Source organism: Eptesicus fuscus, chromosome 7, assembly GCF_027574615.1.
Source record: "Eptesicus fuscus isolate TK198812 chromosome 7, DD_ASM_mEF_20220401, whole genome shotgun sequence".
NCBI classification, from domain to species: domain Eukaryota; kingdom Metazoa; phylum Chordata; class Mammalia; order Chiroptera; family Vespertilionidae; genus Eptesicus; species Eptesicus fuscus.
The window spans coordinates 17,485,519-17,513,439 of record NC_072479.1 but is presented as its reverse complement, the minus strand read 5'-3'; the positions used below and the strand labels follow the sequence as shown (position 1 = coordinate 17,513,439).

General features: G+C 47.6%; 1 protein-coding gene and 1 pseudogene across 3 annotated transcripts in view; one reads left to right on the top strand and one right to left on the bottom strand.

Annotated features, from left to right (window-relative positions):
- The window catches only part of TSPAN9 (tetraspanin 9), a 204,459-nt gene that overhangs the window by 137,013 nt on the left and 39,525 nt on the right, over window positions 1-27,921 (bottom strand). The window lies entirely within an intron of this gene.
- LOC103288110 (60S ribosomal protein L32-like) lies at window positions 7,823-9,003 on the top strand (annotated as a pseudogene).

Sequence of the window (27,921 nt, the reverse complement as noted above, 5' to 3'; positions counted from 1 at the left end):
CACAGGAATAGGTGGCCAGAAACACTCCTGGACTGTTATAGCTCTCCAGGGACCTGATCTCCAGGAAGTGCTCGCAATTGCAATCCAATTGTGTCCCTGGCTAGGGAAGCCAGCTGGAGACTGGGGACTGTGCCGGGGGAGGAAGAACTTCATTGGGAAAAAATGTTGACAAGAGTTTAATGTGGAGTGAGCGGAAGGACAAAGGCTTGGATGGAGAAGCCTGACTGAGAAATAAGGCATTCAGAGTGCTCCAGCGATTTGAATGGGGCTGTGCAGGGAGTATTGAGTTAAAAGGAACAAGAGGGGGCTGGACTCCCCAAGGCCAGGCCAGGCCCAGGGTGAGGAAGGGGCAGTGCATGTTCTCCTGCAGTGCCTGGAACTTGGCACCTTGAAATCAACTCTAAAGTGGGAATTAGCTTAAGGCAACCCCCAGCTAGAAGGAGAGCTCAAAAAATTGAGACAAAAAAAAACATGTTGTCCTCGCTTATGAGATCAAATTAAATGGTGAAGAAGAAAAACTAGCATTAATTAAGCAGTTAGCATGGACCAAGCATATGATACCTCTAATCCTAACAACCTGCAGCAAAGTGGGTATATTATCCTAATATTGCAGATAAGAAATCTGCAAATCTGCGAGTCACCCTGTCATGTGACTGAAATCAAGACAGACGCCACGTCTGTGTGCACCTCCAGAGTCCAGATATACCAAGCTCATTTGGGGGTTCTTGATGCAGTTTTTCCAAAAGTAAGCCCTCCTCAGCCCAGGCTCTTGGTCAATAACAACAAAGCAGCTCACTGTGTGGCCTTAGTCAAGTTCCTTAGTCTCTCTAGGCACCACTGCCCTCTGTGTTGGTATTCTTATCTGTCTCCCCCCTCAGACTATGCACTCCCTGAGGGTAGAACACTCCACCAAATTCTGCCTGCAGCCCTCTCTCTGCCTAGAGCTGCATCTGGCACACCAGACACTCACTCAGTGTCTGCTAGCTAAATGAATGAATCAATGAATGAATGCATGAACAAACACTCCTCAAAGTTAAGATATGCCTCAGAAGAAAGCACTTATAGTATTTGCTCACCAGATTTCTCCTCAAAAGTAGAAGATTTGGACCTCTCCAAACCTAACTGTGCATTAAAATAATCTGGAAATCTTTTCACTATACAGATTCCTGCCCCACTCCCAGAATTTCAGACTGAAGATCTGGGCTGGGGGCCCAGGAGTCTGAATTATTAAAAAGCTTCCCAGATATCTCTAATCCAAAGCCAGTCTAGTATCATAAATGTATATTACTTGGCTTATACCCATTCAGTTATACACTGGGAACGGATGAAGCTAAGAAATAAAAACCAGTGACTCTCTCCTAAGGCCTCTTTTCCAAAGGGCTCAAATCAATTTTTATGCTGTGATGCTATTGCCTATTAGATTGAAACAGGGTAGCAATGCTTCTCCCCATTCTAAAGGTTGGCAAACTGAGGTCTGTCCAAGAAAGAGTACTAATTCCTTTTTATACCTCTCCCTCTAGTTCCTGAAGAAGGTAGGTATTAGAGCCTTTGGGGCCTCACCTAGATTTCTGGGGGGAAAAAGAGAGAACAAGGCCAGGCACAAGTCTGGCTGCAGGCAATGCTGATGCCAGGACTGATATCTCTATGCCTCCTGCCCAGACATGGAGGACAAGACACAGTTGTTCTCTGATAGCTCATATACCTCAAATCTAAACCCCAAACACAAAGTCTCAACAATGTCAAATCATCTGGCTAGAAGGAACAGAGACCCCATCCCCTTCCTCTCACACCTGTGCCCATCTCCCTGTCCCAGAGATTGGGAAAGGCCACGTATTTATTCATTCATGAAAATTGCAGCAAAGCTAAGAAGTGCCAAGCAAAGGAAAAGAGTTAGAAGAGTTTGAGTCCCAAGAGAACATGAAGAAAACATTTAAATATTCCTATTATTTTCAATAAAAGAGTAGTCCATCTGGAGGAACTAATGCTGAGAGTCTGAAAGCTAAGCTACCCACACTCCACCAATTACCCAAAAGCTGGGACAGACACCCTGAGCCCTCTCTCTCAGCAATGGGCGACACCTCTTAGAGGCAGAAACCAAAGTCACCTGGCCAACACACCCAAGAGGCCCTCTCTTCCCTCACCCCCCTCCTTCCACCCAGTCTTGGATGAGACTGATGGAGCTGAACAGCTGCAGCTGTGAGGGGAGGGAGGTGGACAACAGCTGGACAGAGGGAGGGCCCCTCCCCACCCTGGGCAGAGTCCCAGCCAGAGCTAGAGAGGAAGGAGAGAGACAGGTCTCCTCTGCGCACTTCTCTTGCAGGACTGGAATGTGAGCCTTCAGCTCCCCTCTGACCTTGCTCCCTAACCCTCCTGGTCATCAGGGGAGCAAGTGTCTAGATTCCACAAATAGCAAGGTCATTCAGAGGTGTGGTTTGCAGGCCCTGTGGTTGCAGGCCCTCAAGAAGGCAGCCCCACACTGCTCAGCTATGCTCCGTGAAACATTCCACACCCCCTCCCCGCCCCCACCACCACCACTACTGGCCTCCCACAGGCCACGGGTGCTGGACGAAGGAGTTCTGACCCCCAGCCCCACATGGTGGAGGCAATGCCATGATCTGCAGTGAAGAGTACTGGCCTGATGGTCAGCGGACATGGGCTTTGTCACAAATTAAGCTTGTGACTCTTTTTTTTAAAATATGTTTTTATTGATTTTAAAGAGAGTAAGGAAGAGAGATAGAGAGACAAAAACATCAATGATGAGAGAGAATCATTGATCGGCTGCTTCCTGCATGCCCCCTACTAGGGATAGAGCCCACAACCCGGGCATGTGCCCTGACCGGGAATCGAACCTCCTGGGTTCATAGGTTGACGCTCAACCACTGAGCCACGCCGGGCAATCTGTGACTCTTGACAGACTTGGGATCAATCTTGATTCCACTAAAAAGCTTCATGACTTTGATTTCTGGTTACTCTGACTACAGAATGAGGATGGTAACATATGCTTTACAGGGTAGTTCCTAGATTAGAAGGGGTGGAACCAGTTCCTGTTCCATGATAGGTACTGATGTTTGTGGGTAACAGTTTCTTCACCTGTAAAATCAGCATGCTAGGCTAGATGGTCTCTCACATCTCCTCCAGCTCCTATAAAATCTACTCATGAAATGGATCCCCTCCTTCCCTTTCCTCTAAGGAGAATCGCTGCTCAAATACATTCCCTGAGGCGAGTAGCACACAGTTGTGAGAGGTGCATTAACCTCTTCAGACCACTAGGGTTCAAAATGTTCCCTAAGGGTAATTTATTAAATGGGTCCTAATTGCTTGGTAATGTACCTTCCAAAAGTCACTTCACTGTGCTATGATTAGGCCTGGGATTTGCCAAGCGCTGTCATTCTCTTTGCAACTCCATAATGGAACCCTAGGATGCGGGGAAACTAATCCATTGGAGAGCTGTATATCTAATCGGGGTTCAGAGTCCTACCAACAAGCCAGACAACCTTTCATTTAATTTTCCAGTGTGTAAACACAGAGATACAAAATTGATACACCTTGTAGTAAGATATGCCTTTTACTAAGTAAATACACATTTTCATAGAAAAAAATGCAGACACTGTTTCTGCAGTGTCTCCCAGGTAAATGAGGCACTTAAGACTTCTCCCTTCATATTCTCCTATCCAGACCCTACACTCAATCTCCAAACTTGCCCAGACCAGACTCGCAGGGGCCAGCCCTTTATCTGACAAACCATGTCCCCAACATACCTGCAAACCAGTCACACAGTTCAGTGATTTCTTACCAAGAGCAAATTACTCATAACACACCTCACACCAAAGGTGACCCAGCCGTGTGTGGCAACACTGCAAGTGAAAACCAGTGGTGTAGAACAGTACTGTCCAACATGGCAGCCACTAGCAACAGGTGGCCACTTAAATTTTATTTTAATTAGCAAAAAGGAATAAAATTAAAAATGCAGTTCCTCAGGTGGACTAGCCATATTTTAAATGCTCAATAGCTACATGCAACTAGTGACTACTGCATTGGACAGTGCAAACTATAACTCTCCATCATCGCAGCACTGGTCTAGAACAGCGGTCGCCAACCCATGGTCCGCAGACCACTGGTGGTCCGTGAGGTCCGAAAGGTTGGCGACCGCTGGTCTAGAAGATGTACTCTTCAGGGGCAGAATAGGCCACAGGTGGCTCAGACTGAATCTGGAAGGGGACAAGGAGCGAGGGGAGGGCCATCCTGGAGGAGGAGGGGCCATTTCCCATTGCTTCAGGTGAGACACCACCAGGAAGGTGGCTCCAGCAGGCCCACCAGCTCAGGCTAAGCACCTCAGCGAGGGTCTTCCTAGGCCTAACACTCGGCAGGATGCAGCCAGCAGCTGTCACACTATGCTTCATTTTTGGGACTCATAGGATGCTTGTCATTCTCTCTAGCCCCTGGTAGACTCCTGGATCTTGACCCAGAGAAGGGAGCAGAGCTACCCTCCCGCTGCCCACCTCAGCTGAAGTGTAACCTACAGAAGGCCAGGATCCTCTGCCTCCATCCCAGACTCAAAAATATCAGGCTGCAAACCCAGAGGGAGGTGAGAAAGCTGGTTTTAATCAAGCACCTACTATATTCAAGGCACCACCAAGATACTTTACTTACATTTTCCCGTTTGATTAAAAAAAAAAAAAAATGCTGCAAGGTAAGTATAGTCAATCCATTTTCCAGATGAGGAAACTAAGGCTCAGAGAAGGTAAGTGACTGCTGCAAGCTGGTAAGGGTTGCAGTCTGAACACAAACCCAGAGCAGTCTGACTCCAAAGCTTACAATCTGCCCTGACTGGTTTGGCTCAGTGGATAGAGCATCGGCCTGCGGACTCAAGGGTCCCAGGTTCGATTTCGGTCAAGGGCATGTACCTTGGTTGCAGGCACATACCCAATAGGGAGTGTGCAGGAGGCAGCTGATCGATGTTTCTCTCTCATCGATGTTTCTAACTCTCTATCCCTCTCCCTTCCTCTCTGTAAAAAATCAATAAAATATATTTAAAAAAAAAAAAAAAAGCTTACAATCTATTACCCTCTCAGAGGCCACAGGTCCATGGGCAATGGATGCAGAAAGGACAGGCAATGCCACACCCGTCCCCCAGGGAACTCTCCAAACACATTGAACTTGAGTTTCTGGCCTGAGAGAGCCCAGAATCTCAGGAAGGTCTTGGCATTAGAGAGGTGAAGAAAGGCCAGAGTCAAAGCAGGGGAGCAGAATAAGGAAGGAGGAGGAGGAAGACAGTGGTGGGACAGAAAAGCAAAATCAAGGAAGAAGTGCACGAGGTGTTTGAAATTATTCCAAGTGTAATTCATTATTTCTGCAATTATTTGTCTATTACCTGTATTCCTCAATTAGGCCTTAGGCTCCATGAAAGGATGACCTTATCTTATTCACAGCTGTGTCCCTAGCACTAGCAGAGCAGGTGCTCATAAATACCTGTTGGAAGGATGGGTAGGTGGATGGAATGGCAAACTGTCAAGGGACTGTGAAGAAAGAAAAGTCCTCTTTTCTGCCTTTTCAGAGACCATTATTTCCAAGACACCTTTCTGCCCTCTGGGCCAGCTCAGCTACCCGAGGGCTCTGAGACGTCTCGGGGAAGCCGTCCTCCTCCAATGGTCCAACATCCTGGGCCCTGTCTTCCCCTCTTCCATCATCCACAACCCCATCACCACTCTCCTGGTGACCACAGGTTATGAATTTGGCCACATCAGTCCTAGAGACCTCAAAGTCATCTGGTGCAGTCTGCTCATTTCACAGATGAGGAGGCTGAGACCTAAGAGAGGAACTGGCTTGCCTGGCCACAACTTCAAGGTGAAGAAAGTTCCTCATAACAATGCCAGCAGAAGCTTGATAACAGAAGCTCAGTGCAAAGCCCCAAGTGCCTTGTAGCTCGGTCACAGAGCCAGGCCCAGTGCCTGCAGCCCATCTGTCTCTCCAGCCTGCCAAGAGCCCTTCCTTCCCCTGTGCCCCTGTTGATGAAACCCACCCCAGGTGATTCAGAACACTGTACTGGGGGAGGCTTTGCTGGCTATGGTGCCAGGCCTTTAATTTCCGATTTCCCAGCCTGACACCCCTAACGGTCCTAGACCTCTCTGCTCTGAGCCCCATGTGGTCATACATCACCTTGGCTGATGCCAGCCATGCCTTCCCAGCCATCTGGACAGAAAAATGAGGAAAGAGAGGATAGGATGATCTTGGCAGAGAGACCAGACCAATGGGAAGCTACGGACACCTGCTCCCTACCCTTCCTTACCTTGCTGTGTATGTGCTATTAAGATGCAAGGGTGATGGGAATGCTTCTTTTTTTTTTATAGGACTCAGTTTCCCCATAAGTAGCTGGGAATCTTCAGCCCAAACTCAGCAAGGTGTATTGAGATGGGAGTATTTCTTCCCCCAGATACAAAAAAAAAAAAAAAAACCATAACAAACCCCAGTTGGGCACTTCCTAGGTACAGTAGGGCTCTGCCCTCGAAACGCTCTCAATCAAGTCGGTTAGTCAAAACAAGTTCACATACAAAGGTTAATTTCACAAATGAGAGCACTGCCAAATGAATAATACAGGGCAAAGGCACCACAGACTGGCACAGGTAAGAAGGACGCGACAGGAGAGACCCTTGAGCTGGCGCTGAAAGATGGGTGTGATCTCAAGAGTCTAAAGGCGAATGCGAATTGTGGCTACTGAGCACAGGGTAAGCGTGGTCCCTACTGGAGGACCTCCCTGTCTGAGTAGTGAACTCACAGGCCATCCACCAAGGATGCTCAAGGCCGCTGGATGTGCACTGTGCCACCTGGGGGTGGGGAGAGTAAAGGAGCCTGCAGGATGAACTTGATGCATGAAAACAAGAATTTTCTAGGAGATGACCTTGAGCTTCACAAGGAAGCAAAGGAAGACAAACAAATTGAATGCTAAGAAACACAATCTGACAATCAGATTATCCTTGTAATCTAAAGGTTTTGGGGAACAGGGGAAAGAGACAAGTATCATCACTAGATATTGTTCAAATCCAAGCCCTTTGGATCCTAATTAGGCCAAAACACAAACTTCACTGAAGTGGAGCCCTGACTATGGCTAACATGCTACTGAAACCTCTGCTTTTACCTCCCTGGGTATAGCTCCAGCCTAGGGAGCTCACTCAAGAAAGAGAGAGAAGAATCAACTACGGAGGAGCCTGGCAGGAGCTGTCCACATCTGTGCAAAGGATGGAAAGCAACACTCATTAGAAACTCTACTGCATTACTTTCCTGGGGCTGTTGTAACCAAGTACCACAAAATGGGTGGCTTAAAACAACAGAAATTTATTGTCTCACATTCTGGAGACTAAAGTCTGAAATCAAGGCATTAGCAAGGCATTAGCAGGGCCATGATCCCTCCGAAGGCTCTAGGGGCGAACCCTTCCTTGCCTCTTCCTCACTTCTGGTAGGTGCTAGCAATCCTGATGTTCCTTGTTTTGTAGCAGCACCACTCCAATCTCTGTCTCCATCATCACATGGGTGTTCTTCTTAATGTGTTTCTGTGTCCAGATTTCCCTCTTATAAGGATATCAGTCATCAGGCTAGGGCACGCCCTAATCCATCTGATCTCATTTTAACCTGATTATATCTGCAAAGACCCTATCTCCAAGTAAAGAGGTTCACAAGTTCTGGGTAGATGCGACTTTGGGAGTGAGGGAAAACACTATTCAACCCAGTATGTCCACCTATTGCCAAAAAATGCCCTTAGAGTCAGAGATGCTGACCACCGTGGGGAGACATTACCCTGAGGTGGTAATGCCATCTCCTACTCAGCACCATGGCCACCCTCAGACCCCTTATGAAGCCTGAGATCATCAAAAAGAAGACCAAAAGGTTCATCTGGTATCAGTCAGACCAGTATCATCAAAAGTCTTAAGTTCTAGACCCAAATCCACCTCTGACTGGCCAGGTAACCTCAGCCAGAATGAGAGCCCTCTCAATGACTCTGTTCTCTGTGAGGGGAGAATTTGGATTTGATTTCCCAGGTTCCTTCTAACCCACAAACTGCCAAATTCAAAGCAAATGAAAATCAGTACAAACTCATGATTTTTTTAAGTATAAATACAGGTAGTCCTGGCCGGTTTGGCTCAGTGAATAGAGTGTTGGCCTGTGGACTGAAGGGTCCTGGGTTTGATTCCGGTCAAGGGCACATGCCCGGGTTGCAGGCTCGATCCCCAGCAGGGGGGCTGCAGGAGGCAGCCAGTCAATGATTCTCTCTCATCATTGATGTTTCTATATCTCCCTCTCCCTTCCTCTCTGAAACCAATAAAAATATATTTACATGTAATACAGGTAATTTAATACAGGTAAATAAATGCAGGTAAACAGAAATAAATAAAGGTATGTGTGTGCTCATGTGCTGGCATACATAGATTTCCTAGCTGTATTCTCTACAAGGACTGAAGCAATGACACTCCCGTAGCAATGAACACACCCAGTGCCTAGATTTTAGTTTCTAAACACCATTCTCCAGCAATGGAACCAGGACTCCTTAGAGAAGTGATTGATTCCAGGGCTATGACAGAAAAAAAACGCAGCGTAAGTCTAGAGTATCTTGTGATGCCAAAAAGTAAGGAAGTACTCAAAAAAAGATGAAACCATGTCAAAAGGGCACAGGTTCACCTTAGTACCAGTCAGACCAATATGTCAAAATTAAGTGTAACTGGCAGAAACCCAGAGGCAGTGACAATATGACATGCAGAAGATTTGAGGGCCAGGTCTTGATGCCCAGCTTTGGTTAGAGAAGCAACAAGAAAACAAAGCACATGCTGTCCAGTGGCTTTCAGAAGTTCTTGGTCCACACATCCAGGAGCTTGATGTGCTGCTGAATCTCACTGTGCTGAGGTTACTCACAACGTCTCCTCAAAGACCCGCAAAACCACTGTGGAAAGAGCAGCCCAGCTGGCCATCAGAGTCACCGATCCCAATGCCAGGCTGCACAGTGAGGGAAATGAATAGACAGCTTGTGCACACATTGTATTTGTGTTAATGAAACCATAGCATTCTGGCAAAATAAGACATATTAGAGAAGGGGCACTGAGAAGGACGCAGCACTGCATCTGTGATATTCTTGCCAAAAATGCATAACCTCACTCTCAACATGAGAAAACATTGGCCAAACCGAAAGTGAGGGACATTCTACAAAGTGGCTGATTGGTACTCTTTAATACTGCCAACATCATGAAAGGCAAAGAAAAACTAAGGAACTGTCACAGGTTGGAGGAGCCTAAAGAGACATGATAAATGCAATGTAGGATATTGGCATAGAAAAAGGACATTAGTGGAAATATCCAAATAAAGTCTACAATTTGGTTAATAACGTTACACCAGTTAATTGCTTGGTTTTGACAGTTGTACTATGGTTATGTGAGAAGTCAAAAAAGCAAAAGAAAGACGGTGTGTGCCATGTGTACGCCACACATGTACATGCTACAGGGCACAAGAGCGCAAGAATGGAAGAATGGCAAGAAGTGTGTAAGAGAGCATGGCGGGGTGAGGGGCGGGAAGCGGGGAATGGCCTTTTGCTGTTTCAGGCAGCATGCTGAGCCTCGGATCCAATTTTCACAAAAGGATTACTAGATTGCATTCTTTACCACAGGCAGCTGTCCCTGTCAAATAAATAATCATCGCCTTACATTTACATATCGCCTTTCATCCCACAGCCCTTCTCCTACAGCTAGGACCAGCCTGGGAACTGTCTCAGCCCTTCTCAGGGAAGGGAAGAAGTCAGAAGCAGGGAAGGGGCCGGTCCATACTGAGAAGACCAACCTGAACCAAATCCGGTTCCCAAGAAAGTCAGAGGAAGGGGAAACTCAGCTGCCAGGAAGAGAGGGTGGTGTTGGTGGGGGGGAGGGGTACCCCATAGGTGCTCCAAAATAAAGGCCAGGGCAGGCGGGTGGCAAGCAGCAGGCTCCCCAGCAGGGCGTCCAGACCTAGCAGCGACCACCCAGAAGCTATCCACTCTCAGCCTCTAAAATGTGTGTAATGTTGGGCAAGTTCCTCATCACACATCCCCTATCACACAGGATTCCCGTGAGCACAGATCCATGGTAAGCACTTGGCATACTATGGCACCTAATCTTGCATTTCACCTGTTGGCCACACGGGAAGGGCCAGATGTAGGAAGTGCACATCGGGCATGGTGGAAAATATCAGGACACCTACTGGTCTCAGGAAGAGAAGCTATGAGTTTTCCCAAGAGGCTGACTTTTCAGAAGTCCACTGCTGAGCAAAGTGGAGTGGGGTCCTTGTATCCAAGCTATAGGAAGCTGCCCACTCAGAGGAGGTGACTTGTTCTGATGTGGGGCTGTCCCTGAAAGAGGTGATGGCAACAACTACCCTGAAAGGTCCACAGCGCAGGGCTGGGCCAGGCAGGGAAAGGAGGAGGAGGAGTGCTAAGGATGGGAGTTCCAACACAGAGGAAAACCTTTCTATCAAGGGCTTTATGTTTCCTAAGCAATTAAGACACGAGGCCAGAGCTACCAGGCCCTGTATCTGGTGTGGTTGGACAAACAAGTGCGCACTAAAAAGTCAGGTCAAAATATGACAGCTGTCACCACCCATAATGCAAACTGAGGGCAAATGAGAGAACCACAGGCACCAGAGGACAGAGAGGCCACTCTGGGTGCGAGGGGCTCCAAGGAGCAGAGATGGGCAGGGGGAAAGGGAAAGCTGCAGACGCCAGAACCACAGCATGCTCCGGAGGCAGGCAGGACATCCGTCACCGCCATGATGGGGGACCGAGGGAGTGCACTGGAAAAGCCATCTGAGTCAGAGTGGAAAGAGCTGGGGTTTCAGGCTCTAAGTTAAGACACCCCATGTGCTCCCACAGCATGGGCACAGAGATCTTGGGTTGAGAGAGCTGGGATGCTGGGGAAAAGGAGGTTTTGGCATCAAGGAGCAAGTTTTCAGGGGGTAGGTTGAGAGATTTTTTAAAAACTTTCTCATGACACAGGATATTTGAGAGCTGATACAGGCTGGAAACTTAGGTCACCTTGTGTAATAGAAAACCCTAACTTCCCCTTTGGCAAGGACCCAAAGCCCCTTGGTTCTCATCATGAATCTCATGGCTTCTCTCTGGCCTCCTGCACAGAATCCCTCTCTTTTGGCCTCTACTGTGAACCCCAACACTTCCATGGCCCTTTCCCACTAAACCCCAATACTTCCCTTTGGCCTTCTCTCTAAAATTCCTTGGTCCTTACCCAATACATGTCCAAATTTCCTTCTGACATCCCAAATAAAACCCCAATTTCTTTTTGGCCTTCTATAAACCTCCCAGTTTCCATTGGTCCACACTACTGAACCCATTCTCCCCTGTTCTTTCCCAAGAACCCAATATTCCCTGGAGTCATCATCACCCATGGAACCTCAAAGGAGTATATCATCTAACCCCAAATATCCAACATCCCCCCAACACAAAATCCAACTACCTTTTCCCTTCCCGTGCCAAACTACAAACCTTCCTCGTTCAAATTCCCCCAAGAAATCCTGCACTTTCCTCAACCCTTCATCATCAAACTCCCAAATTCTCCTCAACTTCCCATTCCAAATCAAACTCTTCAGTTTCTCCTAAGAAACCCTCTCAGTTTCCTTTTAGGGGCTCTATAGTAGGTTTAGGTGCCACGGGCCGTATTGCTCAACTGATCAGTGGCAAATGCCAGACGTTTTATTTCTAGTCCATCCTGGACCATCACACATTTTACAATATGTGCAAATCTCCTGGAGATTTTAACAACATCCAAACTGGCTTTACCCTTTTGAAGTCCTTCAGCTTCAACGAAAAATCCCTAAGAGTTTCCTTGGTTCCAACTACCAGATTCCAAGACTTCCCTCAAGATTCCCCTCGGAAACACCAAAGTGTTATGGCCATGCCCATCACTAGAGTCATTGCTTACTTCCTATTTCTGTACTTACCTCATCACCATCAGCCCTGGTCTACAGGACACACCTCAAGCAGCACTCACCTGATGATTTTCCTTCTCAGACTGTCTCAGTAGCTGCCCTGAGATACCCTTTCATGGTCAAAACAAAAGGCTTTCCCAGGTATGTGGGTAACCAAGAACTACTAATAAATAGGTACAGAGCAAATCACTTGGGACCAGCTGAAATCTACTGTTCCCATACTTTTGGGGAGTTGGGGGGGCGGGGTGTGCAGTAATCTGAGCCCCCAATGGACTAGAGGGAAGTCCTAAAGAAGGTTTTGTGCCATGGATCCCAGAGGTTGCAAACTCTGTCAAGGGGTGTGTCAAGGAGGGCGTGAGGCAGAGCAGGTTGAAGAGAGTCCCACTGTCTCCAAGTTGTCCCACAAATGGTAGGCTCGGGGAGAAAGCCCCTCCCACAGCATAGTAAGGGGACACATGGGGCAGGCTGGCCTCTGACGAGTAAGAAGAAGAGGGGAAGTGTGAACAGAAGAGGGGGAAATCTAATTAAAACTGGTTCCTGCTCAGCCACCTGCTAAAAACCACAGCTCACCCAAGACTTGGACAGAAGGGTCACTGACAACATTGCCAGGGATTTCTCTCTACGGCCTCAGACAGACGAAGGAAAGACTGGGCCGCCATCCTCCTCTGAATCCCCCAAGAGAAATAAACGCTCATGAAGCCGAAACCTGAGAAGATGCCAAGGGGTAGCAGGAGGCAATTTACAGCCAGGAAAACTGAGCACTCTGGCCAGATGTGGGCCCTGGGGAGGGGGCTGGGGCCTAAGGCATTTGTGCAGGGAGCGGGTAGGGCGGAGGCCCAAAAGTTCCTTCCCCAGGACACCCCCAGCCTGCGGCCCTGGGCTCCCACCTTCCCAGAGGCAGGGGAGGCGTGAGCAGGCTGGGGGTCAGCAGCCTGAGGAGGCGTGGGGAGAGGTATAGAGGAAAGTAAAGCACAGGAAAGGAGGTGGGTGGAGGAAAGCCACAGAAGACACTGGGAATGGGTGAGCCAGAGAAGAGGTCCCCCAGAGCAGGACACCAGGCCTCTGCCCTTGACCGACTCGCCCTGGCCTAGCTCCTTCCTCTAGTGGTCATGACTCCGGGAGGCAGGAAATAAGAACCAGCAGGGAGACAAAGCTAGTTTTCCTTCTTGGCTCGGCCCTGCACTTCACAACCCCCACCCCAGGCAGAAATCTGGTCTTCCTGGGCACCGATGAGCATCTCTGTCCATAACAGGTGTGCCAGCTTCCCGCCTCCAGCCACACCTGCCAGCCCACAGGTGGGGCAGAACGGGAAAATCACACTAACCAGACTGTGTCAGAGCCCTCTCACCACTGCAAATAACAAATGTAATCCTAGGCAAGTGAGGGGGAAGCCCAGGTCCAGAGAGGGAAAGGGCCAAACCTGAGGTCACACAGCAGCAAAGAGAAGCCCAGCCCCAGACCCCTGGCTCAGCTCTGAGTTCTCCCACTCCCCACACTGCCGTCCTTCAGCCCCAGGCCCAGCAAGGGCCCTAGTTTAAGGAAACAAAGCTGCCCCATCTCTTGAGCATCAAGGAGGCTGGGATAGAATGCCTGGAAGAAGTCAAGCCCCTAAAGAACTGAATGCAGAAATCCATTGACAAGAGGTGAAATTATTTCCCCTGGAAAAAAAATTAATAAAACGCCCTCCCTTACTAGACCCCAGGGGTATTGGGCTGGAAGCTGACGTAATACAGAGAGAAGAGGCCAAGGGGAAAGGAGCCCCCCTACCCCCAGCAAGCCTACTGCCAGGAGCACAACAGGGAGGCTACAGCTGGAGCTGCGGGGTGGGGGGAAGAGAACAAGCCAAGCAGGATGTTGGAGCCTGAGACACAGTCCTGTGGGCGTCTGGCTGGAAAGCAGAAGCCCTTGAACTGGCAACTCAGGGGGCAACGCTCCATTGGGGCCCAAATACAGGCTGGGGGGGATGTCAGGTGCCCAAGGGGCTGCGTGTACTGGCAGAACCCCCTGGGTGTGAAGCCAGGGGGTGCCGTGGGATGCAGGAGGTAGAGATCTGGGAGAGCAGGGAGTTGGGACAGAAACTGGGCTTCAGAGGCAGACACGTGGGTCCTCCAATGAGGAGAGGTGGGGGGCCTGGGGTGACCAGAAGCAGATGGTCCAGGGAAAGAGAGGCATGGCCAGCACCCATCTTCCCATCCACTCCTGTCAGTCACCAGCTGCAGTTCTGACGAAGCTGATGGCCGTAATGGGCCCCACACCCGTGCCCAGAGAGGGTGCGAATGGGGGTGGAGGACCAGGACCTCGAAAAGACCCATCTTGGAGAGGAAAGAAGACAAGGAGAAGCACGGAGCCATCCCCACTGCTGCCCTGAGTTGAAAAGGTGCTGCACCAGGAAGGGTTCAGCTGTAAAGGGGGTCCAGCAAAAGCCCCCTTGCTTCAGATGAGCCCAGAGAAGCACTTGTAACTCAAAAGCTCAACAGAAAGCTGGTTCCCAGAACAAAAAACCCCCCACAAACACTTGGCCCAAGCCTTCCTGGCATGACGGCCAGTGGAAGGTTCTGGCAGCTGAGACCAACTGGCAGCTCCACAGTGCCAAGTGTGAGCTGGGGCTTGTCCCAGGCCAACCTCCCCTCCACCCTGCCTCCCACTCAGGACCCGATGGTGGGATGCTCGGAGAGAGGAGGTGGTGGCCAGGTGGCCAGGTGGCCACCTCCCGATCTCATCTGCTCTCCCCGCCTCCCTGCTCACTTACAGGCTAGGGGCCTCGGCTTCCCACAGGGCACCTGCAAACACTGTCCTCTTACAGAGGTGTTAGATGTGACTATAAAATAACAGGATAGGTTTCCTGACAGTCACCCCGACCGTGAGATGGGGTGAGTGCTTCTCCCACTCCCACCAACCCCCCAATACACACACCTGCTTCACTACAAATTAGAGGCCACAGCGTGTGGGCCAAAACAAAAATAATGACGGAGTCAGCATCCTGTCTTTGAAGTGTTGGACACATCCTTACCTTCTCTGAGCCTCAACTTCCTCATCTGTAAAAAGAGAATACCCCAGTACCTGACACAGGGCCATTGGGAAGACCACGTGAAACCGTGGGAGATAGGAGGAAGCATGTCGCGTGATAAGCAAAGGGCTTAAGGATGATGGCGCTCAGGGGTGCGGGGCTCTGCCGGATCCGGCCTCTGGAGCAGCCTGCCTGGATCCGAGTCCCCACACACCAGCAGCTGTGCGTAAGGAGTCAAAGAGTTAACGTTGGGAGAGGATGAGAGCTCGCCCTGGCTTGAGCGAGTATTTGTAGATGTCTGCTATTAGGCATCACTATGCAGGTCCTTGGCCTCATGCCGTTGTCCTTCCACCACCAACACTGCACCGTCAGTATGTGCACAGGCTGCCAAGCTGGGGACTCCGCAGGGAGCAACTGGACTGTCCTCAGTGACACTGGGTCTCAGCTTTGGTCCATTTAAGGCACTAAAACCCAGCCTGGGACAAAGGATAAGACTTTCCCAATAGTGGGAGCTCTGCTAAGAGTCTGGGTACACAGAGGGCTCTGGAGAAGACACCTCCTAGGGACTGTCTGAGCTGAGACAGCCACTTTTCACGAATGTTGTGAGACAGTGGATGTTAGGCTGCCTTGGCTTCATCCCAGCCTTTCCTCAGACCCACCCTGGAACCAGTGATGTGTGGATTTGAGAATCCCTATGCCACCCAAGAAATGATGGCTGATTCACCTAGAGCAGTGGTCGGCAAACCGCGGCTCGCAAGCCACATGCGGCTCTTTGGCCCCTTGAGTGTTCTAACGCCACTTCTTCAAAATAGACTCGCCCAGGCCGAAAACCAACTTCTGCGCATGGGCCACGAAGTTTCAATCGCACTGTACGTGCGCGCCTGCACGTGGTATTTTGTGGAAGAGCCACACTCAAGGGGCCAAAGAGCCACGGTTTGCCGACCACTGACCTAGAGCAAAGGTCTTGACCTAATTAAAATCAACATGGGAGAGAAATTTATGTTTTCTGCTGCCATCTAGTGGCCATGACAAATAAGAGCAGGCAACAAGCCAGAAGGCCATTAGCAGGGCTCAATGACCATCAGTCAGCCCTGCACACCTGGATTGTGGGTAAGGGACCAGTTATGTGAGGCAGAAGCTAGCAGAAAGCACAGGGCACAATAAAAATCAGGAGACTTGGGCCCCAGCCTCGACTGGCCACTAACTGGCCACATGACACTTGGCAAGTTTCTTCCTTCCTAGATAGAGCCTTACAACTTCCCCATTTGTAGAACAAAGGATCATTTCTTGGATCCCTTTCAGGTAAAATTATCTATGACACTAATTCATACTAACATGTCAGTGACCAGTAACAGCTAATTGTGTAACTGTTCCTACTATACCAGTGGTTCTCAACCTTTCTAATGCCGCGACCCTTTAATACGGTTCCTCATGTTGTGGTGACCCCAGCCATAAAATTATTTCCGTTGCTACTTCAGAACTGTAATTTTGCTACTGTTATGAATCGTAATGTAAATATCTGTGTTTTCCGATGGTCTTAGGTGACCCTGCTAGCGACCCACAGGTTGAGAACCACTGCTGTAGAAAGGTTGAGAACCGCTGCTGTATTAAAGGGTCGCGGCATTAGAAAGGTTGAGAACCACTGCACTATACTCTCATCTTGAGAAGAAGGAGCCTCAACCCATCACCCATTCATACAGTAAAAATGCATTGAACGCCCCTGTGCTGGTGGTGAGGCTGCTATTTTTAGCAATGCCTCCGCCTTGGCTCTGCTCTAGCCTCACGAAGACAGGCTGAAGAGGAAGGCCAGGGTTGATGCCGAGCTGACACAGGCAAAGGAAGGAAAGCACTAACCCTGCACCTGACACAGCGGGGACAGAGAGCCTAACCCTTATACCAAACCTTCTTCAGGCACCGTTTCCTGTAAGGCCTCACAACCCGAGGAGTTGACTCTTCATTCTAGAAGAAACAGAGGCCCAGGGAGGTTCAGTAACCTACACTCGCCCAAAGTGACACAGCCAGTAAGTGTTGAGCTGGAATGGAAACCAGGCCGCTGTCTAGCTCATACACTTGTGTGAGGGCGGATGAGCATAATGGCGGTTCCCTCTCCTGCCCTTTGCCGTCCATTTTCTTGGTATCTGATTCTTGAGATCTTCTGCCCCTGAGATCCTCCACCCTCCTCATCCAAGTTTCCCTTCCCAGTTACCCCTCATTCAAGTGCACACAACAGAGTTAGTTAGAGCCAGCAAAGGAAAAAAGCCCAATGCTGTCCAGCTTTCAAGAAGCATCATTCGAGGGCATATCTGAACTCATTTTGTTCGAGTTCAGTCTGATGGTGTTATTTCGTTTGGAGCTTCTCTTAGATGAGAGTCAATGGGCGGGGCGGGGGGAGGGGATTAAAACATTGGAATAAAAGGCCTGAAAGAATCCAGAATCCAGGCCAAGTTTTACCTGTGATTTCCCCTAGGAAGCACATGGGGGGTGAGGGACAGGTGTGAAAATGGGCTCTCTCACATTTTATTCTATTACTTCTATGGTGGTTTTTTTGTGGTTTTTTGTGGTTTTGGGTTTTTTTTGTTTGTTTGTTTTTTTTTGTTGTGTGTGTGTTTTTGTGTTTTTTCAGCAACCACATTTTCATGTAATTGAGCATCATTTTGAAGTAAACACTTTATGCAGATTGGTCAGTGGCAGATGACCAAACCCTATCCTGGTAAGGAAAGTGCCTGGGGATGCAGGCAGGTCTCAGAGGGCAGGCCAGAGAGCAGGAAAAGAGCCCATGCATTTTCCAGGATGGGTGGGGTCTCTAGCACCGAGGCAGATGGTGGAGTGGTTTCTGGAGCACAGAGACAAAAATCTCTGCCCCCCAAAATACCTCATCCATCTGCTCATTCATGCCTGAAATTCCTCCACTGAGGGGCAGTCTTTGATTCCTGGTCAGAAATAGGCCTGAAACCGTAAACCCACCCAAGAGATGCACAACGGTGCCTTCCAGTCACACACAGAGGGAACGAGGCTACTGGTCTCTGGGAAGCAACGCTCTCAGAACACTCCTGTGGAGAAGGTGGGGACATTCGGGCTGGAGGCAGCAATAACCTGGCGGATTAATAACTGCCCAAAGGGGAGGAAGAGGAGTTCTGTGCCAGGCTCCAGGGAGGCATCTGTCCATACCCTGACTTAGGGGAAAGAGAGAGCTGGCTAACCAGGAGTGGACAGGACAAGGCTGAATCACCTGCGACCACTAGGGATTAAAAGCGGAACCTGCGGAGCTCCACGAGCTACAGGGAAGGATGACGCTACCAAGACGAGACTGGATAAAGGAGAGCAGCATACCGGGAACCTGACCAGTGGGAGTCTCCACGCCAGGCTGGTCCCAACCTAGCTGGAGGCCTGTGCTGGACCTGGGCATTTTTAACAGGATCTACACAAATGGGGCCACATTCTGAAAAGCATGAATAAATAATGCAGGACCTGAGAACTGGGTCAAGAGAAAGTCGGAATGTTAAAACTGAAGGAGAATGCTCAATGCCATTGTCATCAGGAAAGTGCAAATCAAAACCACAATGACATACCACTTCACTCCCACCAGGCTGGTCATAATTGTTTTTAATTCTTTTTAAATGGAAAATAACAAGTGTTGGCAAGCACAGAAAGAAATCGGAACCTTCATATATTGCTGGTGGGAATGTAAAATGGTGTAGCCGCTGTGGAAATAGTTTGACAGTTCCTCAAAATGTTAAACATAAAATTACCATATGATCCAGGTATATACTCAAAAGAATGAAAACAGGTGTCCAAACAAAAACTTGTGCATGAATGTTCATAACAGGTCTATTCGCAATAATCAAAAGGTGGAAACAACCCAAATGTCCATCAACAGATGAATGTATAAACAAAATATGCTAAATACGCCATGGAATATTATTTAAGCCATAAAAAGGAATGAAGTACTGATATATGCTACAACATGGATGGATCCTGAAGATATTATGCTAAGTACTGAAATATTCCAGGGACAAAAGGTCACATATCTGTATGATTTTATTTATACAAAATGTCCAGAATAGGCAAATCCACAGACATCAGATTAGTGGTTGCCAGGGGCTGAGGTGTATGGGGGCCGGGGGGAGATGTCTAAGGGTGCAGCCTTCTGTTTGGGGCAATGAAGAAGTTATGGAACTTAAGGAGCGGGGATGGTTTTACAACACAGTGAATGGACTTAATGCCAATGAGTTGTACTTTAAAATGGTTAATCTTATGTTATGTGTATGTACCACAATAAAAAAATAATTTTGTAAAATGTGGAGAGGGCTTTGAGAGGGACATGATACCTGATGTCAATACCCAAGGGCCTATCCAGAAGTGGTCAGAGGACAGAAGGAGCCTCCCAGATGTCAAACTCTGGCAGTACAGTGCACATGAGGGCTAACATTCCCGGCACATCACCACGTGCCAGGCACTGTGCCAATGGCTTTATCAGCATAAGGTGTTACTGTTATTCCCATTTTCAGAATAAACAGAGGCGTAGAGAAGGTAGGGAACTGGCCCACAGTCACACAGTAAGTGGAGGAGCTGAGCGCCTGTGCTATTGGCCTCTCACTATATCCCAGCATCCATGCGGAGAACACGGCTGTAGCTTCACAAAGTCCACGCTTACTCAAGTCCCACTATCACCTTCTCCCATGTGACCTTTAATGATTTACTCAGCCTTGTTGTGCCTCAGTTTTCTCATCTGTACAAACTGGAATAACACCATCAACAGGCCCCAAGGCCTGGCGGGGCAATGAAATGAGATCAAAAATGTGCCCAGCGGCTCCTGGCAAACAAAGGTCTCCATAAACATTCAGTTCCTTTTTTCCCCCAAAAGTGGGAAGCATTACAAAGACAGAGTAAACTATATAAGCAGGTGGAGAGCTCCCTGTCAAAGGAGGTGAGACGGTAAAGAAAAGCAAAGGTCCCACTCAGCAAGGACAGGTATCAGATGGGGACTGGCCCAGATGACCTTGAAGTTCCTACCCTTAAAATCTAATGTGGCTACAATATGAGGCCTGTTCCCAAGAGTGGGTTTCACCACCGGAGAGAAGGAACCAATTCAAGGACACTGGGATCCTAGAGGACTCCGGGTTGCCAAAAAAGAGAAAGGGTGTAGAGAAGCGGATGGCTGGGCACAGCAAAAACGCAGTTTGCCAATAAAAATAGAAGTAACTTATGTTTTTAGAGCATCCCCATGTGTGCCAGACACTATGCTAAGCATTTTCCAGGGATTATCTCACTGAGTCCTCATATCTCCGTGGGCAAACACTATTATTATCTCATCTCTCTGATGAGGACAGAGGCTGAAAAGCAGAGCAGCTTGCTCAAGGTCACGGAGGTAGTGAGTGCCACGTGGCCACCGTGCCACAGGCCAGTCCTGAGTGCCAGTCTCGAGAAGCCCTCTCGCCTGACTTGAGGGGTGACTGCCTTTGGACTTACCTGCCTAGCTCCACCTTCTGCTTCAAGCAGAAGTCTCTCCAGAGCAGAAAATTAGCCTCACGTGGCAGAACCTTCTCCTCACCTGCCTATGGGCAGAAAGCTGAAGCTAGAAGCTGATGCTAAGAAGAAATTGTGAGAGGATCCAGCAAGTATTTGGGAAATTTGTGTTAAGTAGAAAAAAAAGAAAAACTTCTGTGTTTCACCAGCTCACTCAGCTGGTGGGGCAGGACTGGCCACAGGCACAGGCAGCCAAGCAGCTGGGAAGTGACCCACTGGTCATCCCAACAGCACCCTCTTAAAGGAGCCCGTCAGTGTGGTGCCCAAGGCCTCCCCTAGCTGCTGCTAATCAGCAGCCCATGCAGGCGAGAGGACTCACAGAGGGCATCAAAGAAAACCCAGGGAGGAACCAAGATGGCGGCATAGGTAAACACCTAGACTGCAGCCTCGTACAACAATTTCAAAAATACAACTAAAAGACAAAACAGACATCATCCAGAACCACAGGAAAGCTGGCTGACTGAAATGCCTACAACTAGAAGGAAAGAGAAAACCACAAGGAAAATCAGAGGAGCCATAAAAGCCTGAGGTACGGAGACATGGGCGCGCGCATGCAGAGAGGACGGAGCTGGAGAGGACGGGGCGGCTGAGTGCCTGGCTGGCATTCTCTAGCGGGAAGGAGATAAAAGCTCCGGACTGCGCTGAACCCCAGCTCCGACTGCACTGAACCCCAGTTCCGGGCGAGACCCTGGGGACCCAGGCTCATACTGGGGGAATCTGGGCTGTAAGGCGGAAACTCAGGGGAGCAGCGAAAGGCAGAGCTCCGGAGGCGCACACGTGAATGCGCGCAGAGGACAGACTGTTGACTGTGCCGCTGGATTGCCCTAGCTGGAAGGAGACAAAAGCTCCAGACTGCGCTGAACCCCAGTTCCGACTGCACTGAACCCCAGTTCCAGGCGAGAATCTGGGAATCCAGATTCATTGGGGGAGAGACTAGACTGTCTGGCAGCAGGCGAAACTCGAGGGCGCCTTTCTCTCAGAGGTGCTTGCAGCGAGTACCGAGGGACACTGAGGGACACTGAGACCCAGGAACCTCATAGGACGGGGCTGACGGGAAGCCAAGGCTGTAGGCTCCACCCTGAAACTCCGCCCCATCCAAGCTGAGCACAGAGGCTTTTACAATTTTGCAAGTCTAGTCGAATAAGGCTGTCTCCCAGCGTAGACACAGCTGATCCTCACAGCCAATTGGCCTAGAGGTCAACTCCTCCCACTGATACCAACAACAATCAAGACTTAACTACAACAAGGCTGTACACACAGTCCACAAAGGTGTGCATCAAGAGTGTCTACCTCAGGTAACTAATGTAGGACACCTAGCACACAAAGCTACCCTACAAACTCAGGGAAGCAGCGAAAATGTGGAGACAAAGGAACAGATCACAAACAAAAGAAATGGAGGAAAACAAACAACTGGAGATAGAGTTCAAAACCACGGTTATAAGGTTTTTCAAGAATTTCCTAGAAAAGGCCGATAAATTTAGCAAGACCCTTGAGGATATGAGAGAGACCCTCAAGGATATGGAAAAGGACCAACTAGAAATTAAACATACACTGACTGAAATAAAAAATATTATACAGACACCCAACAGCAAACTAGAGGAACGCAAGAATCAAGTCAAAGATTTGAAATACAAAGAAACAAAAATCACTCAACTGGAAAAGCTAAAAGAAAAAAGAATCCAAAAATTTGAAGATAGTGTAAGAAGCCTCTGGGACAACTTCAAGCGTACCAACATCTGAATTATGGGGGTGCCAGAAGAAGAGAGAGAGCAAGATACTGAAAACCTATTTGAAGAAATAATGACTGAAAACTTCCCCCACCTGGTGAAAGAAATAGACTTACAAGTCCAGGAAGCGCACAGAACCCCAAACAAAAGGAATCCAAAGAGGACCACACCAAGACACATCATAATTAAAATGCCAAGAGCAAAAGACAAAGAGAGAATATTAAAAGCAGCAAGAGAAAAACAGTTAGTTACCTACAAGGGAGTACCCATATGACTGTCAGCTGATTTCTCAACAGAAACTATGCAGGCCAGACGGGAGTGGCAAGAAATATTCAAAGTGATGAACAGCAAGAACCTACAACCAAGATTACTCTTCCTAGCAAAGCTATCATTCAGAATTGAAGCTCAGACGAAGAGCTTCACAGACAAGAAAAAGCTAAAGGAGTTCATCACCACCAAACCAGGATTACAGGAAATGCTGAAGGGTATTCTTTAAGAAGAGGAAGAAGAAAAAAAAGGTAAAGGTAAAAATTATGAACAAAAAGACATCATATACATACCTACCAACAAGTGAACCTAAAAATCAAGTGAATAAAAAATCTGAAGAACAGAATGGACTGGTGAATATAATAGAAACAGGGACACAGAAAGGGAGGGGACGGACAATTCTCAGGGGGGAGGGGGTCTGAGGGGTGCAGGAAGAGATTGGACAAAAATCTTACACCTATGGATGAAGACAGTGGCGGGGGGTAAGGGCATGGGGTGGGGTGGGGAATCAGGTGGAGGGGAGCTATGGGGGGGGGGAGAGGAACACCTGTAATAATCTGAACAATAAAGATTTATTATAAAAAAATATGATGTACAGAATAAACTGGTGAATATAATAGAATCAGGGGCATAGAAAGGGAGTGGACTGACAACTCTAAGGGGGAAAGGGTTGTGGGGGGTGCGGGAAGAGACTGGACAAAAATCTTACACCTATGGATGAGGACAGTGCGGGGAGGTAAGGGAAGAGGGTGGGATGGGAACCAGATGGAGGGGAGCTATGGGGGGAAAAAAGAGGAACAACTGTAATAATCTGAACAATAAAGATTTATTAAATTAAAAAATAATAATAATAAAATAAATAAATAATTAAAAAAAAGAAGAAGAAAACCCAGGGCTTGGGGTGCTCAGAGTCCAAACACCACGTGAACGGGGCAGAGGGCAATGGGGGAACCTAGAGAGTAGCAGTAAGCCGGGCTCTAACTCTGCCTGGTTCCGCATGGCTTTCCCCATGACCCTGGGACTCAAATCCACAGGAGATCCATTCCTCTTCCTCTTCAGCCACCTCACAAAGAAACTATGAGGACAAAAGAGGCAAATTCTGAAAGGGATGTTGGGATCTCAACTTTTTCTTAGGCCAACATTTAAGGGTTTATGGTGTATCAGACACTGCTAAACCCTACATATGGATGATCTCTTTTCATTTCTGTAATGGGCCTATGCAGTTGGTTATCACCATCATCACCATTGTTCAAATGCAGACAAACCATGCTGAAGAGGTGACTTCTGCAATGACATACCAGTATGTGGTAGAAGTGGGATATAGCCCATGTGGTCTGACCTCAGAACCCAGTCTTAACCAAGATCTTTTACCACTTCCTGAAACAGACTCTCAGGAGCTAGTAAAAGTAATTACTAAACATAGTTCCTGGCCTCAGAGCATTTACAGCCTGAGGAGGGAAATGGATAAATGGATCCAATCCACAGGAAAATTTACCTATTTTAAAAAATTAAGAAAAATAAATGCTGGTGGTGATGGTGATAACCACTGAGTCAGGTATTATTACTAAAGGTTTGCATTCATCACTTCAGTTACACAAAGTCATGTGTGTGCATGCGCACACGCAGGCACATTAATACACAAGTACTGGAGAATCACTGGAATGACTCTAAAAGAGGATGGTGGGAATTTAATTGTAAAATATGATAATACACAATAGCCAAAAGGTAGAAACAACCCAAGTGTCCATAAACAGATAAATGGATAAACAAAATATGATCTATACATACAATGAAATTTATTATTCAGCCTAAAAAAGAATGAAATTCTGATACATGCTACAACATGGGTGAACCTTGAGGACATTATGCTAAATGAAATAAGCCTGTCATAAAAGGACAAATACTGTATGACTGCACTTACAGGAGGTCCTCGAATAGTCAAATTCATAGAGACAGAAAGTAGAGTGGTGGTTGCCAGGGGCAGAGGGTTGGGGAGAGAATGGGGAGTTCATATTTAATAGGTTCAGAAGTTCAGATTGAAATTATAAAAGTTCTGGAGATGGATGGTAGTGATGGTTAGACAATAATGTGGATGTACTTCATGCCACTAGTGAGGCTAAATTTTATGTGTAACTGGACTGGCCAGGGTGGGCCCAGATTAAACATTATTTATGGGTGTGTCTGTGAGAGATTTTTCTGGAGGAGATCAGCTTCTGAATTGGTGGACTCAATGTAGGTGGGCATCATCTAATCCAGGGTAGGGAACATCCAGCCTGCAGGCCATATGAGGCCCAAGAAACCATTTGGTCTGGCCCTGCCTAGGCATTAGGGGTGAGTTAATTAAATGCTTAACCAAATATAGCAGGCTAATTTTTAAGCTGACAATTTTGTATGGCCCTCAAATAATGTTATAAATATCTAAATGGCCCTTGGCAGAAAAAAGGGTCCCCACCCCTGATCTAATCAGTTGAGGGCCTGAACAGAATAAAAGGTGGAGGAAGTAGATATTTGCCTTTTTCCTGCCTCACTGCTTGAGCTGAGACATCCCACCTCATCTTCTCCTACCCTCAAGACTAGGATTTACACCATCAGCTCCCCTGGTCCTCAGGCCTTTGGACTGGGCTCAGATTACACCACCTGAGTCTCCATCTTGCAGATGGCAGATGGTAGAACTTCTCAGCCTCCATAATCACGTGAGCCAATTCAATTTATACTATACTAGAGGCCCGGTGCACAAAATTTGTGCACGGGTAGGGCCCCTAGGCCTGGCCAGCCACCAGGGCCGATCTGTGGGGCAACTGGAAGGTGATCGGGGTTCCACGCTTGCACCCGCCTTGGCTGGCCTAGCGCCGCCCGCTCACCGGCCCCAACCCCCCTCCATCGCCGCTGGTCAGGGTCTGCGAGCTGGGGGCAGCTCCTGTGTTGAGCATCTGCCCCTGGTGGTCAATGCACGTCATAGCGACCGGTCATTCTGCTGTTCGGTCTATTTGCATATTAGGGTTTTATATAGATAGAAGATATAAAATGTGTGTGTGTGTGTGTGTGTGTGTATGTCCCCTATTGGTTGTGTCTCTCTGGAGAACACTAACACACTACTAAACTTGGTCACTTAAAAATGGTTAAAATAATAAATGTTATATATTTTTGCCACAAAAAAGTTAAGAAAAATAAATGCTGGTGGTGATGATGATAACCACTGAACCTTTGAGTTTTGTCTTTGCTCTAACCAGTGAGGAACAGAGAGTGGCAACCCAGGCAGCCTTGTTGGGATGTGCAAGGGGGAAGAAGGCAATTCTGGGGGCAGGGGGATGTAGCCTTTTGTATTTAAAGCCCCCTTGAAAATGATCTGAGAATAGGCCTTCTATGTTTTGAAAGTTTATTCCCCATTAAGTGAGAATAGTCAAGAAGGTAAATGAGATCAGCCCTTCCGGTGTTTGACTGTCCAAAGGGGGGAGTGCTGAGGTCCTAAAGGTGGAACTGGGGGAAAGAAAGGGATCAGGGCTCTGGATCTTTAAGATAATGGGCCACTGAACCCACATTCCTGGCTCACTGTGCCAGCCCACACAAGTTGAGAACGAAACAGGATGGGGGAACCTCTACAAAAATAACAAAATTACCATTTTAATATTAGTTGTATATTTATTGATCCTGTATTAAATATTTTATAAGCATCATCTTATTTAATCCTTATTACACCCATTTTACAGAGGGAGGAAAGTGGGGCTCCAAGAAGTTAAGAGAAGTGCTCACAATCACTATGCTAGTGAGCCAGGATCTGAATTTAAGTTCCTTCCCACCTATGTGATCCCAATTGATTTATTTCTCTGATCCAAAACCTCTTTTCTTAACCACTATAGGATACCATTTTCTTTAGACTCTTGAATACAACAAACTCATAGGAAGTCTCATTGTTGGAGTGAATATTGCCACAAAAGCCAGTATTTATCCAAACATCATGTTTAGGGGTCTTAAATGCCAGGTGATATGCTAAGTCCTGATCGCTATCCACAAAACACAAACTAAAAGGCTCTTTTTTTTATATATAGAAAAATATTTACAGAGTTGTTTACAATAAATAATGTTAAATGACAGAAATAAATGGAATATATCATATGACAGACTATTTTTGTAAAAATGTCAATATATCTATAATAATAAAAGCATAATATGCTAATTAGACCAGACGACCTTCTGGACGAAGCCGGGGCTGCAAGGGAAGCACAATTCTGGGTGCCTGCCGGTGGCCAGAGGAAAGCTCAGGTCCCAGGTGTCAGAAGGAAGGCCTACTCTTTTTTTTTTTTTTTTAAATATATTTTATTGATTTTTTTACAGAGAGGAAGGGAAAGGGATAGAGAGTTAGAAACATCGATGAGAGAGAAACATCGATTCAGCTGCCTCCTGCACACCCCCTACTGGGGATGTGCCCGCAATCAAGGTACATGCCCTTGACCGGAATTGAACCCGGGACCCTTGAGTCCGCAGGCCGACGCTCTATCCACTGAGCCAAACTGGCTAGGGCAGGAAGGCCTACTCTTGCACAAATTTCGTGCATCTGGCCTCTAGTGATTATATAATTGGATACAAATGTGAATATTCAAATATCCAAATGGCAACTATGGTTTTCTGCGTGGTGTGATTACAGTAGAATTTTATTTTGTTCTCTTTACCTCTATGTATTTATTGTATTGAACATGTTTTCTTTTTCTTCTAATTTTTTCCAATTACAGTTGACATTCAATATTATAATGGGTGTACAGCATAGCAGTTACACATTTATATAACTTACAAAGTGATCCCCCCAAAAGGTCTAGTACCCTTCTGACACCATATATAGTTACCACAATATTTTTTACTCTATTCCCTGTGCTGTACTTTACATCCCCGTGACTATTTTGTAACTGTCAATTAGTACTTCTCAATCCCTTCACCTCAAAGAGGCTGTTCTTGAGTAAGGATCACAAGTGCTCTCTGGGCTCACTTGGGGGGTCGGTTTCAAGCTCAGCGTCGGCCAGAAAACTTTGTTAAAACAGCAAGCTTCCCTCTTTACCACTCCTCTCGTGAAACCAGGCAGGACTGCTATTCCTAATAGGCCAACGAGGTATCATTTTAAATTGGGCTTTCAGAGGCCATTTAAGGCAGGAGCAGAAAATTCTTCTGACAAAGACCATCTGAACTAAAAAGAAAGAAATCAATTGGGATCACATAGGTGGGAAGGAACTTAAATTAGAGGGTTATTTTAGAGTAAGAAATATGAAGCATCTCTCTCGTCACAGTATTCAGAAACAACCAATAAATACATACAGATTTTTAAAAATCATTCTTCAGTTACAAATCTACAGCCAATTAAGGGAGAAACTGGAGGCGGAGAGCATGACAGGGAAGGCGAGGAAGAGGAGGCACCTCCTCACACAGTCAGTGCCAGGCTTTGCAGAAGACTAGAGACCTCAT